Source organism: Saccostrea echinata, unplaced genomic scaffold, assembly GCF_033153115.1.
Source record: "Saccostrea echinata isolate AGI-Se365-2 ecotype Australia unplaced genomic scaffold, CSIRO_AGI_Sech_v1 ptg000014l, whole genome shotgun sequence".
In the NCBI taxonomy this organism is placed as follows: Eukaryota; Metazoa; Mollusca; class Bivalvia; order Ostreida; family Ostreidae; genus Saccostrea; species Saccostrea echinata.
The window spans coordinates 19,477,784-19,489,850 of record NW_026889763.1 but is presented as its reverse complement, the minus strand read 5'-3'; the positions used below and the strand labels follow the sequence as shown (position 1 = coordinate 19,489,850).

Here is a 12,067-nt window from a genome sequence, read left to right as displayed (position 1 = left end):
GTTAATTTTTAAGGTATCCAAAATAAGTTTATTTTCACAGAACAACCAAGGACAATCAGTCAGTATTTGTGCAAAATATAGTGGCATTTTCTTAGTGCATTAAACAACATACAAGTTTCGAAATAAAAAAAAAAACTCTTTAAGCTTAAAGCTGACAACCAAGCAAGAAATATAAATATCATGCAGTTAATAACTTCCTGTGTTTAAAATGCAACAAAAGGCCCTAGGCTTTGACTATTACCTGAGTATTATGAATTTCTCAGGCTGTGGTCATTTCAAAACCGCCTGGATCTAGAAATCTAGACCCATGCAACAAAAATCGTAAATTTTCACAAGAATTCTATATTTATTATCATATTGATGCAGCTGAACTCCTAGAAGTTCAAAAGTAAAGAGGATAAGGTATACTGGCTAATACTGTGTAAAACATTCTAATTTATGACTAACTCTGCCTTTTCATGGGCCTGAAACATGAAGAAGCCTTCAATTAGAGGGCTAAGCATTAATTAAGATTAATTTTAGAGGTCCATGTTTGCTCTGCTACGAATATGGATTATTCTAATGGACTTTTGAGTTTGATTACTATTCATAATCTTCATATTTAATTTTATGCCTGCTAGTTTGCCTGCTAGATGTTCACCAGTAAAGGATTTTTTAAAACTTCAATTTACAGCCCATAGCAAGGGTTTCAAAAGTAGGGGGGACTTCAAAAAATATCCGACAAGCAAAAAAAAACATTATTTACTGAACCGACCTTATTGCAACAAAAGGGGGGGGGGGGGGAGGGGCAACCAGGATATAAAGGATACTTTACTATAGCAAAATACTATACTCAGAAAAAGTGAGGGGGGGGGGGGTTCTATGGGCCTGTTGCAGTGTCAATATAAATAGGTAAACCTTGCATGAACAATGGGTCATGAGCGATAAATTTCACAAATTTTGGTTAAAAAAATTACTTGCTTAAATTATGCAAACAGCTGTCTGCTACATGTCCATGAAAAAAAATTTATAGGATATATTTTTTCAATATTCAGCTCCATCCTGAACCTATATGCAAAAATGAATCTCACAATTTTTTGTACTTAAAGAGCTATGGGCTTATATGATATGCATACCATCAACTGCCTGCTGGCAAAACTTCTCACAAAAGAGACATGAATGTTTTTTATTATCATAGTTCCCAGACGATGTTTTTGGCCTCTAAAAACCTGGTCTTTCGCTTCTCTGACTGTGGTAAAACTTTGCCGACATCATCATGATCATCTTCACATTCACTGTCCTTTTCGCTGTCACTTGCAAGTGCAGCTTGTTTCTGCTGCATTTCAGATTTGAGAGGCTTACTGGGCATATCTGAAATTATTATATATGTACATGTATTGACAAAAGGGATTCATCTTTATTTTTATAGAAGAGGCCAATGGGCCACATGGCTCACCCAAGTCACAATGGCCCTGCACATCCCCCCCCCCCCCCCCCCCCCCTATATATCCCTATGTAAAGCTTTGATTGCCTATTATGGCCTCATCTTACCCATTCAAACCTAATGAAGAGGTATGAAAGTTGTTTTTCCATACTTCAATCTGTTAGGCATGATTGAAACACTCTATGTAAGCTCCTTATGGAGATATTTATAATCTTTAATGCTGGCTAATGAACATCATGTTAATGTGATGCAAAGGAAAGTAATTTATTTAAAATGAATTTTGTCAATTTATCAGACTGTGATCATGTCTGGAGAAAAAAACAACTTATGGAATTAATCCTTAACTGTAATAAAGAAACAGTCATACTTAAAATTCAAGACAGAAATTCTGCCAGAATTTTAATTCACTTTAAACAATCTACATATTGTACAATGTAATACATAACACCTTATACAAGAGGCCCATGGTCCATGACACCTGAGCCCTTTTGCAAGAGAAAAGCAGAAATCAGTTCAGTATTGGAAAGTTTGAGTAATTATACAATTGGTGCCACCCTATGCCCTGTGGGTGATGATTTGAACAAACCTGAAACTACTTCTCCCATCCTACCCCTTAATGTTACGATTTCAATAAATGTGAATGTACACTACCTGAAAAATACTCCTGTATTAATATAACAAATCATGGCTTTGCTGTTCTTGAGAAGAAGGCCTTTAAAGACATTTTCGATATAATTCCATGTAAAAGTCTTATGCCCCATTGTGTCCCCACCCTTCTGCCAGGGGTCATTAGTTGATAAAACTTCAAGCTACATTACCTGAGTATGCTTCTGTATTAATATGACTTGTCATGGCTTTGCTGTTCTGGAGAATAATTTTTCTGGCCCACTCAGACCTGTTTAACTTTTCTAACTGATGTCAGTATTCTAGAAGTTGTCAGTATTTTGAGCAGTTTGTCAGTAAAAATGCAACTCAGCTTATTAGACATTTTTATATGAAGAACCCCTTGTTATACAAATACTAAGCACTAACTACGCAAGTCACCGTATGCTGTCTACTGTTGCTTACATATTTTACATTTGCCGTAATTATATTGTTTTTAGATCATTTTTGATAAGACCACTTCAATCAACAAGCTTCTTTATCAAACTGATTGGCAAATTTCGGGAACGACTCTGATTTTTTCCGTCTTTAGGGAAAATCTGTACATTTTCAACGTGAATCTGTAGAGCACTTTTTTACTCGAAGATTCATGGAAAATACTAAAAAGCTGTACAAGTAAACAACTCTGCCCATTGTTTCTGGAGAAGATTTTTTTAAAGATGCCATCAAATTTGCACTTATTTTTGATTATATCCCCTTAAAATAGGGTGATGCCTTTCATGTGAACAAACTTGAATCCCCCACCGAAGAATACTTTGTGGCAAGTTTGGTTGAAATTGACGCAGTGGTTCTTGAGAAGGAGCTGAAAATTTGAAACAACAGTGAGGCTGGAGATGGACAATGGACAAACTTTGATCAGAAAAGCTTACTTGAGCTGAAGAAAGTTCTGTTTTCAGCTTTATTACCAAGATCATTAATGGTATCTTCATCACAGCTTTTTTCATCGCTTGAAGGATGGTATGATTCATCATCATTACCATCATCATACTCGTCTGCTTCATCACTTAAAAGTGGCCCTGTATCATGTCCTATTTAAAATTCTAAAAAAGAAATTATCATTTTAAGACTGTTCATTTTTATGGGGTTAACTTTTAATTTGTAACATCCAAACAACATCATAAATATAGATTACCATTCTCATTGACAACATCATGACTGCTGCTTTCATTTACAAATGATTGGTGTGATTCCTCATCCTGCTCAATTGCAAAAGACTCTGTCAAAACATTCAAATTAGATATTAAATTGGAAAATAACACTTTTCTTAAAAAGTAAGATTCAAATTTATGAATACAATAGGGGTTATCTATTTTTTTCTTTTTGCCTTTACTATGCATGCAAAGAAGAGTCCCATGGGCTACAACATTTCCCATGTAAAAGAAGCTTTTCTTAATCTTTATAAAGAGTTTTTCTCCTTAATTTTCTCATGCAAAATTGTGAACTCATATTATGACCCTATCCTAACTCTAAAGGGTCTCTGAATCCACTATCCCCCCTTTTGTGGTCCAGTTGTTCTTAAGAGGATTTGTAAAGATTTTAACCAGTACATAAATGTATGTATATATTTCAAGGTAAATCTTTGATCCCCTATTGTGGCCCCATCTACCTCAAAGGCCATTTTTTGAACAATTTAAAATCTTTATTACATCAGGAAGCTTTCACATAAATTTCAGCTCCTGACCAGTAAAGTGAGAGTATTATGGGCTTTGAGAAGAAAATACACATTATGGTTTAATTTGACCTCCAAATCTTTTTTCTAGTACCATAATAGTGTACGATACATTTATTAACTTGACAACATACCAATCTTCTCCTGGATTTTGTATGCTGGTGAGCACAGACTGGGCTCACAGTTTCCAGCAAAGTTATCAGCTGTAACTCTAAACTCCCACTCTGAGTCCTGAGGAAGATCGGTGACAGTAAAGAGGGGTCAGTGCAGGGGTACTCATTTCTCTGTTCCCTTAAACCTCTCTTCTACAAGGTAGTCTACAAAGATAATCAATATTATCAACTGCTACAGTGTTTATGTGGTTTTGAACAGAGATCAACATTTCCCTTTTTTTATTCTACTTTTAAATTAGTACCTGTAATTTTACAGCCACCATTATGTTTAGGTGGTTCCCATTTCAGATAAGTTATAGAATTGTTGACAGCCTCTGGTACACCAGGTGGCAAAACCTTGGCTAAAATAAAAGTTTAAAAACGTGAAAGAAAAAATAATCGAAAATAAAGTACAATATGGTAACTGTTTTTTAAAATGTTATAATTTTTTTCAAATATACTTACTGTATTTGGGCTTGGGAGTTATGGGACCAATCACATCACTAGACTCACTAATTTAAAAACCTTCAAGATTCTTGGCCTGTATGTGGAAGTTGTATTCCTTGTCCTTTTTTAATCCCTTCACTGATGAAAAAACTCTCAAATTCAAGTTTTGTAAACAAAACAAATTTCAAGAATCACTTTTGTAAAACATCTTTTCACAGTTTTCAGCCATAATATACTAATTACATGCAACAAAAGGACATGTAAATCCACTTACTAGTTCATAAGAAAGATACATGTGTCAACAAGTAATCAGTTACTCACCCTCATAAACACACTCATCTACTGGGTAGTCATTAGCCTGCCTCCAGTGGTGGGGTCTTCGTATTCTATGACATATCCTATAATCTTCTTAAAACCATCATTTCTTGGTTTGGTCCAAGAGAGAGATTGACAAAATCTTCATCAATGTCGAAAACACTTGGATGTCCAGGAGGATCACAACAAGCTGAGGGAAACATTTAATATTTTCAAAATTTTTCAACCCAGTTCATCATGCAAGCACAAAGACATTCTTTTAATTGTATACACCAATCAATGCTCGAATCTTAACATATCCCTTCATATTGAAACGAAGTCTTAAAGTTTGGAATTCATTTGATATCTAACAATTCATGTTCAACAGAATTATCACTTCACTTCAGCTTAGCTTCAGGGGAGAAATCAAAATTCATACACATCTACAAAAACTAATCAATCACATGAAAATGAATTTCTTTGGCTACCACTTAAATATTTAGATGACTTGCAAAATAAAGTGGCCAGACAGGACAGTATATATAGCTTGAACGAATAGGGATATACTAAAATACTTAACTAAATGTGCATTCTCAACCAAATTTGTGCACAGTGCACTATTCAAAGAATGTCCATACAAAGTAGTCAAAATACCAATCCCAAAGATCTTGAACTTAGCATTTTACAATTTTTTCCTCATAAAAATAGACGAATTCAAAATTTGATGAAAAATATTAATGCTCTCAAACTAGGAATAATTAACATTTTTGGTGGAATGGCTCTGTTCAATGGTACCAGTTATGGAAGAAAAAAAATGCTGCTGTTTATTCTTTATCACAAAACACATTGTATTTAAAAAAAAATTCCATTTCTTTTTTATTTTAAACATTTTTTCCTTTATATTCCCACAAAAAACTTTAATCCACTATTGTTGTGCCACTCTACGGGTACCTCTAGGAACCATGACTGGGAAAAAAATTGTACAGCACTTTCTGAGGATAACAGCTAGGACATTAATATCACTAATCAATGTCCTGTTGTGACATACATTCCAATGAAAAACTTCAATCCTTCATTGTAGCCCTATCCTACCCCACTGTAGATGCACTTCATTTATTTATTTTTAATTACAAAAAGACAATTGAACAAACTACCATGTTATGACTGCATCTTATTATGACATTTTTTTTATATGTTGATGTAAAAAAAATATTGATTCCATACTGGTTCCACCTACCCCATTAAGTCAGATTTGAACATGCAAACTTGAATCTATACCATGTCAGGACACTTCCACGTAAGTTTCAATGGTTTATAAAAAGGAGATTTTTATATGAATCAAATTTTCACTGTTTCATAGCTACTTCTCCTTGAAAAGTTGGTCACCATTCATTTAAACAAATTAAAATTGCTAAGTGGTTCTCCAGAAGAAGTAAAATGCTCCTGAGCTTTTGAGTAGATTTTTGTCTTAACCTATATTTCCACTTTTGCATAATGTTTTAGTTCTTACAATAAATTTGGATTCTACAATACCAATTAAAATATATTCAGTTAAAACTCCATGATTAAATTCCATACCAAAAGCATTAAGTGAGGAACTACTGTATGTGTACTTAAAAAAGCAGGCTTCATATTTTAGGGGGCCCTTGGCGCAGACAACAATGCCCTAATTCACGAATACCACTAAGAAATCATTTATAAATACAATATATGGTACAGACATTTATAGCGCTAATTCATGATGTCGCCAACACCTCAAAACCCAGTGATTTCGCTAAATTTTGAATACACTATTTTATGGACACATACAGTATATTTTGTGGCGGAAGGTTTTTTTTTTAGAAGAAAATGATCATTTCTTTCTCTTTCAAAGTATTTAAAGTATGCTAAGTTTGGATTCCTATTTTTCCATGCAGCCTACACACAGAGTTATTCTGAGCCATGAATTGTTTTATGCTGGTCCTAAATTATATATCAAATAAAATATCATGAATTCTATCATTATATTTGATAAGTATAGCAAATATATTGTGAAAATCCAGGAAAAAATAGCCGTAATTTAAATTAAGCTTAAAATTAGCACTATTTTGGTAATATCTAAAAATTAACATCACAGACCCCCACTTTTAATTTTCTTTTCTGAATATATAAAATACTTTTAACCATTCTTCTTAAATTCAGTAAAATGTCATTACTTTCAAGATATTTTATTGCTTGATAAATTTTTTAATGCCAGAAAAATATTTTCTGAGTGCAAAAAGGTCAAATAATTGAACTTGCGAAGTAATTTGAAAATTTTTTGTTGTCACAAATTTTAATACACCTATATATTCAAGGTGAAATAAGACTGTGTTTGTTCCCATAATTTATTTGAAAAAAATATTGGAGGAAAAACTTTAAAAATTGATTTATGTGTAAGACGTATTTACAGTGCAAAAAAGTCAAACTAAATGCTCAATAGCGCCAAGAGAAGCACATTAACCCCTATTATTTGTTTTGATTTTTAATTAAGCTAGGTGTGTAGATTCTAAAAATATACTTGATAAAAGATTCTCATTACTTTTGAATTTAAAATTTCAAAATTATGCTTTGTAAAGTAGAAATCTGGTGTCTGATTATAATCGATAACATTGAAACACTAGAAGCTGATTCCAAACATTGATCAAAAATGAAAATAAACCAATGCAAAGAAACTCACAACATCTGTGTGATAAATGTATACTGACAGGGAAACTCACTACATGTGGGTAAATAATGCACTCTGGCAAGGAAACTCACTACATGTGTGTTAATAATGTACTCTGGCATGGAAACTCACTACATGTGTGTTAATAATGTACTCTGGCATGGAAACTCACTACATGTGTGTAAATAATGTACTCTGGCAAGGAAACTAACTACATGTGTGCAAATAATGTACTCTGGCAAGGAAACTCACTACATGTGTATGATAATTTTAAACAGACAAGGAAACTCACTACATGTGTGTAAATAATATACTCTGGCAAGGAAACTCACTACATATGTGTAAGTAATGTACTCTGGCAAGGAAACTCACTACATGAGTGTAAATAATTTACCCTGGCAAGGAAACTCACTACATGTGTGCAAATAATGTACTTTGGCAAGGAAACTCACTACATCTGTGTAAATAATGTACTCTGGCAAGGAAACTCACTACATGTGTGTGATAATTTTAAACAGACAAGGAAACTCACTACATCTGTGTAAATAATATACTCTGGCAAGGAAACTCACTACATATGTGTAAATAATGTACTCTGGCAAGGAAACTCACTACATGTGTGTGTAAATAATATACTCTGGGAAGGAAAATCACTACGTGTGCAATTATTGTCCTCTGACACGGAAATTCACTACATCTGCGTGATAAATTTTAAAGTTAAAGATAGAAACTCAAAACGTCGACACAAATACTGAGATATGTGATTAATGCAGAGATTATTAGATACTGTACGTAGCATGAAAAAAATTGCTGGCTTCACATCAATGTTACTATGGAATGAAGGAAAAAAATATACTACATGTTTTGTCTTTGATGAAAAAAGAAAAAAAAATAAAAAAGATAGAAATAATGTTATATTGTAATATATTTCAATACAAAATTTAATATTGCAATGTATCCAAGGTATTGTAATAGGATTTTTAATTTGCAATACCTAGCACTTAACTATGAACACAATGAGTGATTTGGCAATGTTAAAACAAACTACATTTCCTTTGCAGTAAATTCATCATCAACTTGTTCCTACTATGGATAAATTATATATGGCTCAACTAGTATTATAAACAATGAAAGTATATCCCTGAATAGAAAATAGCAAAATTTATATTTTTTTCCCTAAAAATGTATGTCTGTAACATGAATATATTTCATTCAGAATGAAAGTAATAATAAAGAAATAATCCTTGAAATATTATGTTTTTTACATTATGTCAAAAATCTTGACGCGAGCCCATTGCAGAGGTCTGAGAGAGGAACGAACGACTACTCTGCATAGGAGATTTGGTAAACAGCAACCCCCCCCCCCCCTGCCAAACAAACAAACAAAACAAAAAACACGATATAATATCTAATCATAATATTTAATCTCCTGGGGTAGTGAACTCTATAAAACATGTTTAGTAGACTTATCTATAATGCATATCATAGACTGAAGAAATATGGAATCAAAATAATCATCCCAAATTAAACATACATGTATTAGACCATTAGAGAGAATCTAGGTATGTCACTCCAGTTTGTTTACTTTGTACCCCATTGGTTTTTCTGAGTTGAAATCATGTTTTTATTTCAAAATGAAATGCCATTTCACATTCTTTTGACATATAATTCAGTCGGTCTTTAATTTGATGAAGCTTTTAAATTGGATTTGCATCTCATAAGAATCCTACAATTTATTCTCAAATACAAATCAATCAGTGTTTTGGAAAATCCTTAAGTAAAAGCAAGAGGCCACTCAATCTCATTCATAACAGTATGTCACTTCTTTTCATATCCATGCTCAATACATTTCACTCTGATTCTTATTCTTCATAATTTCAATACTTTGCCGATGCTTCATTGTGTTAGCAATGTATACCAGTTCTTCTTACTTTTATACTAATTCCAGTTCTTAACTACTGTAACATTATTTTTAAATTTGCAAATTAAATCTCTGTTACAAATATCAATTTAAATATTTTTGTTGTAGGCAACCAAGAATTCAAGTAATGTGAGAAAAACAAAATGCCAGTAATATGTCTTCAATTATGTCATAAAAAAGACTCTGGCCATCCGAACCGAGCAGCATCCAATCTTATAATTATGTGTTGATACTTATAAGTGTTGTCAAATCGGGCAATTTTTAGTAACCGGTTACTCGCTTACTTTTCCGATCAAGTAAACGGTTACACAGATGGATTTTTTTTTTAGACCTTTAAACATCCTTGCTCATGGTATGTATTCAATAATAACTGTAATATATGTAACGTCATTACAATTTCCATGTTTAACATTTACATACTGGCCAATATCAAACGCAAATGCACTGTAGATGCATTTCATTTATTTATTTTTAATTACACAAAGACAAATTAAAGCTTCTAAATGAATTTGTTCTTGAATATCCTGTAATAGTTGGCAATTTTTGCGGATGTCCTAAATATAAACTTACTTTAGTTTTGTTTCTGTGTATGTTAATTTCATTTTACATATTTTACACCTTTGGGATTTAAATTCTTTTAAAACATTTCGGAATCTATGCTTTTGATGGCTGTGGAGGCATCTTGTTTAAAATTAATCCTGTACTGCGGACTAGCACAGTATAAGTGAGGTAATTATAATTAACCCAGGTTTTCTACATTGTATACTGCTTGGCAATCAAAGCCATCGATTAGATAAACTGTGAAAACTAAGTGTTATCAAAACAAATTGGTCATGTTTGTGAAACGCTAGATCAAGTCTAATGTTAAATAACGGTAAATAAAATGGTAGAGGTGTACATTCATTTCTGAACAAAATAACATTTCTTTTCTACTTTTGTCTATATATCCGAGTAACTGAGTAGCAGTTTTACTATCTGATACTCGCATTGTTTGCCGATTAACCGGTTAACCAGGTACTCATTGACAACACTAGTAGAAATGGTTAAAATGGCATCACACAAAATAAAGATAAATTAATTATTCAAACAACAGGGAGTAATACAGTAAAACATGCTTACAATAGCAAAGAGCTGGGGACCAAAATATTTAATTCTTTATAAACATAAACTTTCCATTTACAACACTTTTAAATCTATGGGGAAGGAAATCACTTCAATGTAAGCATACAAATTCATTTTAAGCATGTTTGCTATAACAATGTTCTGGCTGATTGATTTGAAAATTTTATAAATGGTTCTTCAATGATGTGCACAATTTAGGAGACACTGCAACAAATGGAAGCTAGACCACTGCTCCTTGATGAAAATATATCCTTGTTCGTAACCTTATTATAAATCTAGCTTAATAGTCAGACTGGGTGAAGCCTATCTTTATGAAGTATTGATGGTGGCATTACATAAAATCAAAGGCCTGAAGGCCTGAGAGACGCATCGCACTGAAGGTAGAAAACTCAAATTTTTTTACTCAGAAAAATTCGACATACATCTTGAGGGAACGAAAAAAAATCAGGAATAAAAATAAAAATTAAAAATATCATTTCTTTGAGGTTAAAAAAAGATTTTGAGTCGTGGCATTTTTTTAGTCGGTCGGAAGAGGGCAAACAAACATTTTTTTAAAGATAGTCTGATATATCAATTATAATTCATTGATATTTAAATTAATCTATAATTGATTTTAATTATACTTTTATTTTTTTTTATTCTTTCATTATAAACATAGTAGAAAGATGAAATAATGAAAGAGAATTTAGAAATGAATGATTATTGAATAATTCTATATAATTTCATATCTGAATTTTTTCCGTTTCTTTCATTATGAGCATTTTTTTTAAAATATCAATACTTTGTCTTAGACTAGTTTTATCAATCAAAATGACATAATACGTAAACCATAGTGGGATACATGAAATGTTCATATAATTCGGACTGAAAAAAAAAACAATCGGGAGTGGTATACGGTATACTATGAAACACGTTTCCTCCGATATTTTCGATAAAATTAACTCAAAAAGCCTATGTTTATACGGTATTAGTAAACCTATAAATTGAAATCCACTGTCATTGCAATTTTTTATCAGATATTTTATCATACTCAACTGACATTTTACCAAAAACCGATCATTTCACCGTTTCATGTCACCCTTACTCGTGGAATTTTTTTCCCAAAACAGTCTAGACGAACTCCAAAAACAGCTTTGCTTTTCCGGAAGTAAGAAATTGAGACTGAAAAAGACTCCGAAAATAGAGTCCGCGCATGCGCACACGCACAAAAAATAGCGATTTTTCAGCAAAAATGATGGGTCTACAAAAACTGTCTGTGCAAAGTTTTGGAAAGCATGGCAATTATGCCAGTACTCAGAAATGCTAAATAAAAGACTTCGGAAGAGATCGTATTTGTCAGATTTTTGATTTTATTTGCAAAAAAGGAGATATTTACTTTCAAAGTTGACGTTTGAAGTCAGGTCAATTACAGAGAAAATGATACGTTTGAGAAGTAAATATGCATAATAAAAGGGATATATATGCAAAATGGGACAATACATATTGTAACTGTTAAAAACTTGACTGAATTTTACACATATATTAGCATTCCGGTATTTTTATTTGTGTACGACATCTGAATTGAACGCGTAAGTTCTTACCATGGTTATTTACCGATTTTTTTTTATCACATACAAACAGATATTATTATGAAAACATTTTTAAAACTATTAGCTATCAAAATGAAATCTTTAAAAACCACTCTTCTAGA

General features: G+C 32.3%; 1 long non-coding RNA gene across 4 annotated transcripts in view; it reads right to left on the bottom strand.

Moving 5' to 3' along the window:
* Window positions 1-407: 407 nt before the first annotated feature.
* Window positions 408-12,067, bottom strand: part of LOC133186905 (uncharacterized) — a 29,655-nt gene continuing 17,995 nt past the window's right edge. For 3 of the 4 annotated variants that reach the window (XR_009721102.1, XR_009721104.1, XR_009721103.1), the window contains 7 exons: window positions 4,676-4,859; window positions 4,373-4,492; window positions 4,171-4,269; window positions 3,890-4,072; window positions 3,219-3,302; window positions 2,992-3,126; window positions 408-1,350 (listed from right to left, as the gene is read on the bottom strand). This is a non-coding gene — a long non-coding RNA (uncharacterized LOC133186905). The remainder of the gene's footprint in view (window positions 1,351-2,991; window positions 3,127-3,218; window positions 3,303-3,889; window positions 4,073-4,170; window positions 4,270-4,372; window positions 4,493-4,675; window positions 4,860-12,067) is intronic. The other variant, XR_009721105.1, reaches the window with a different exon arrangement.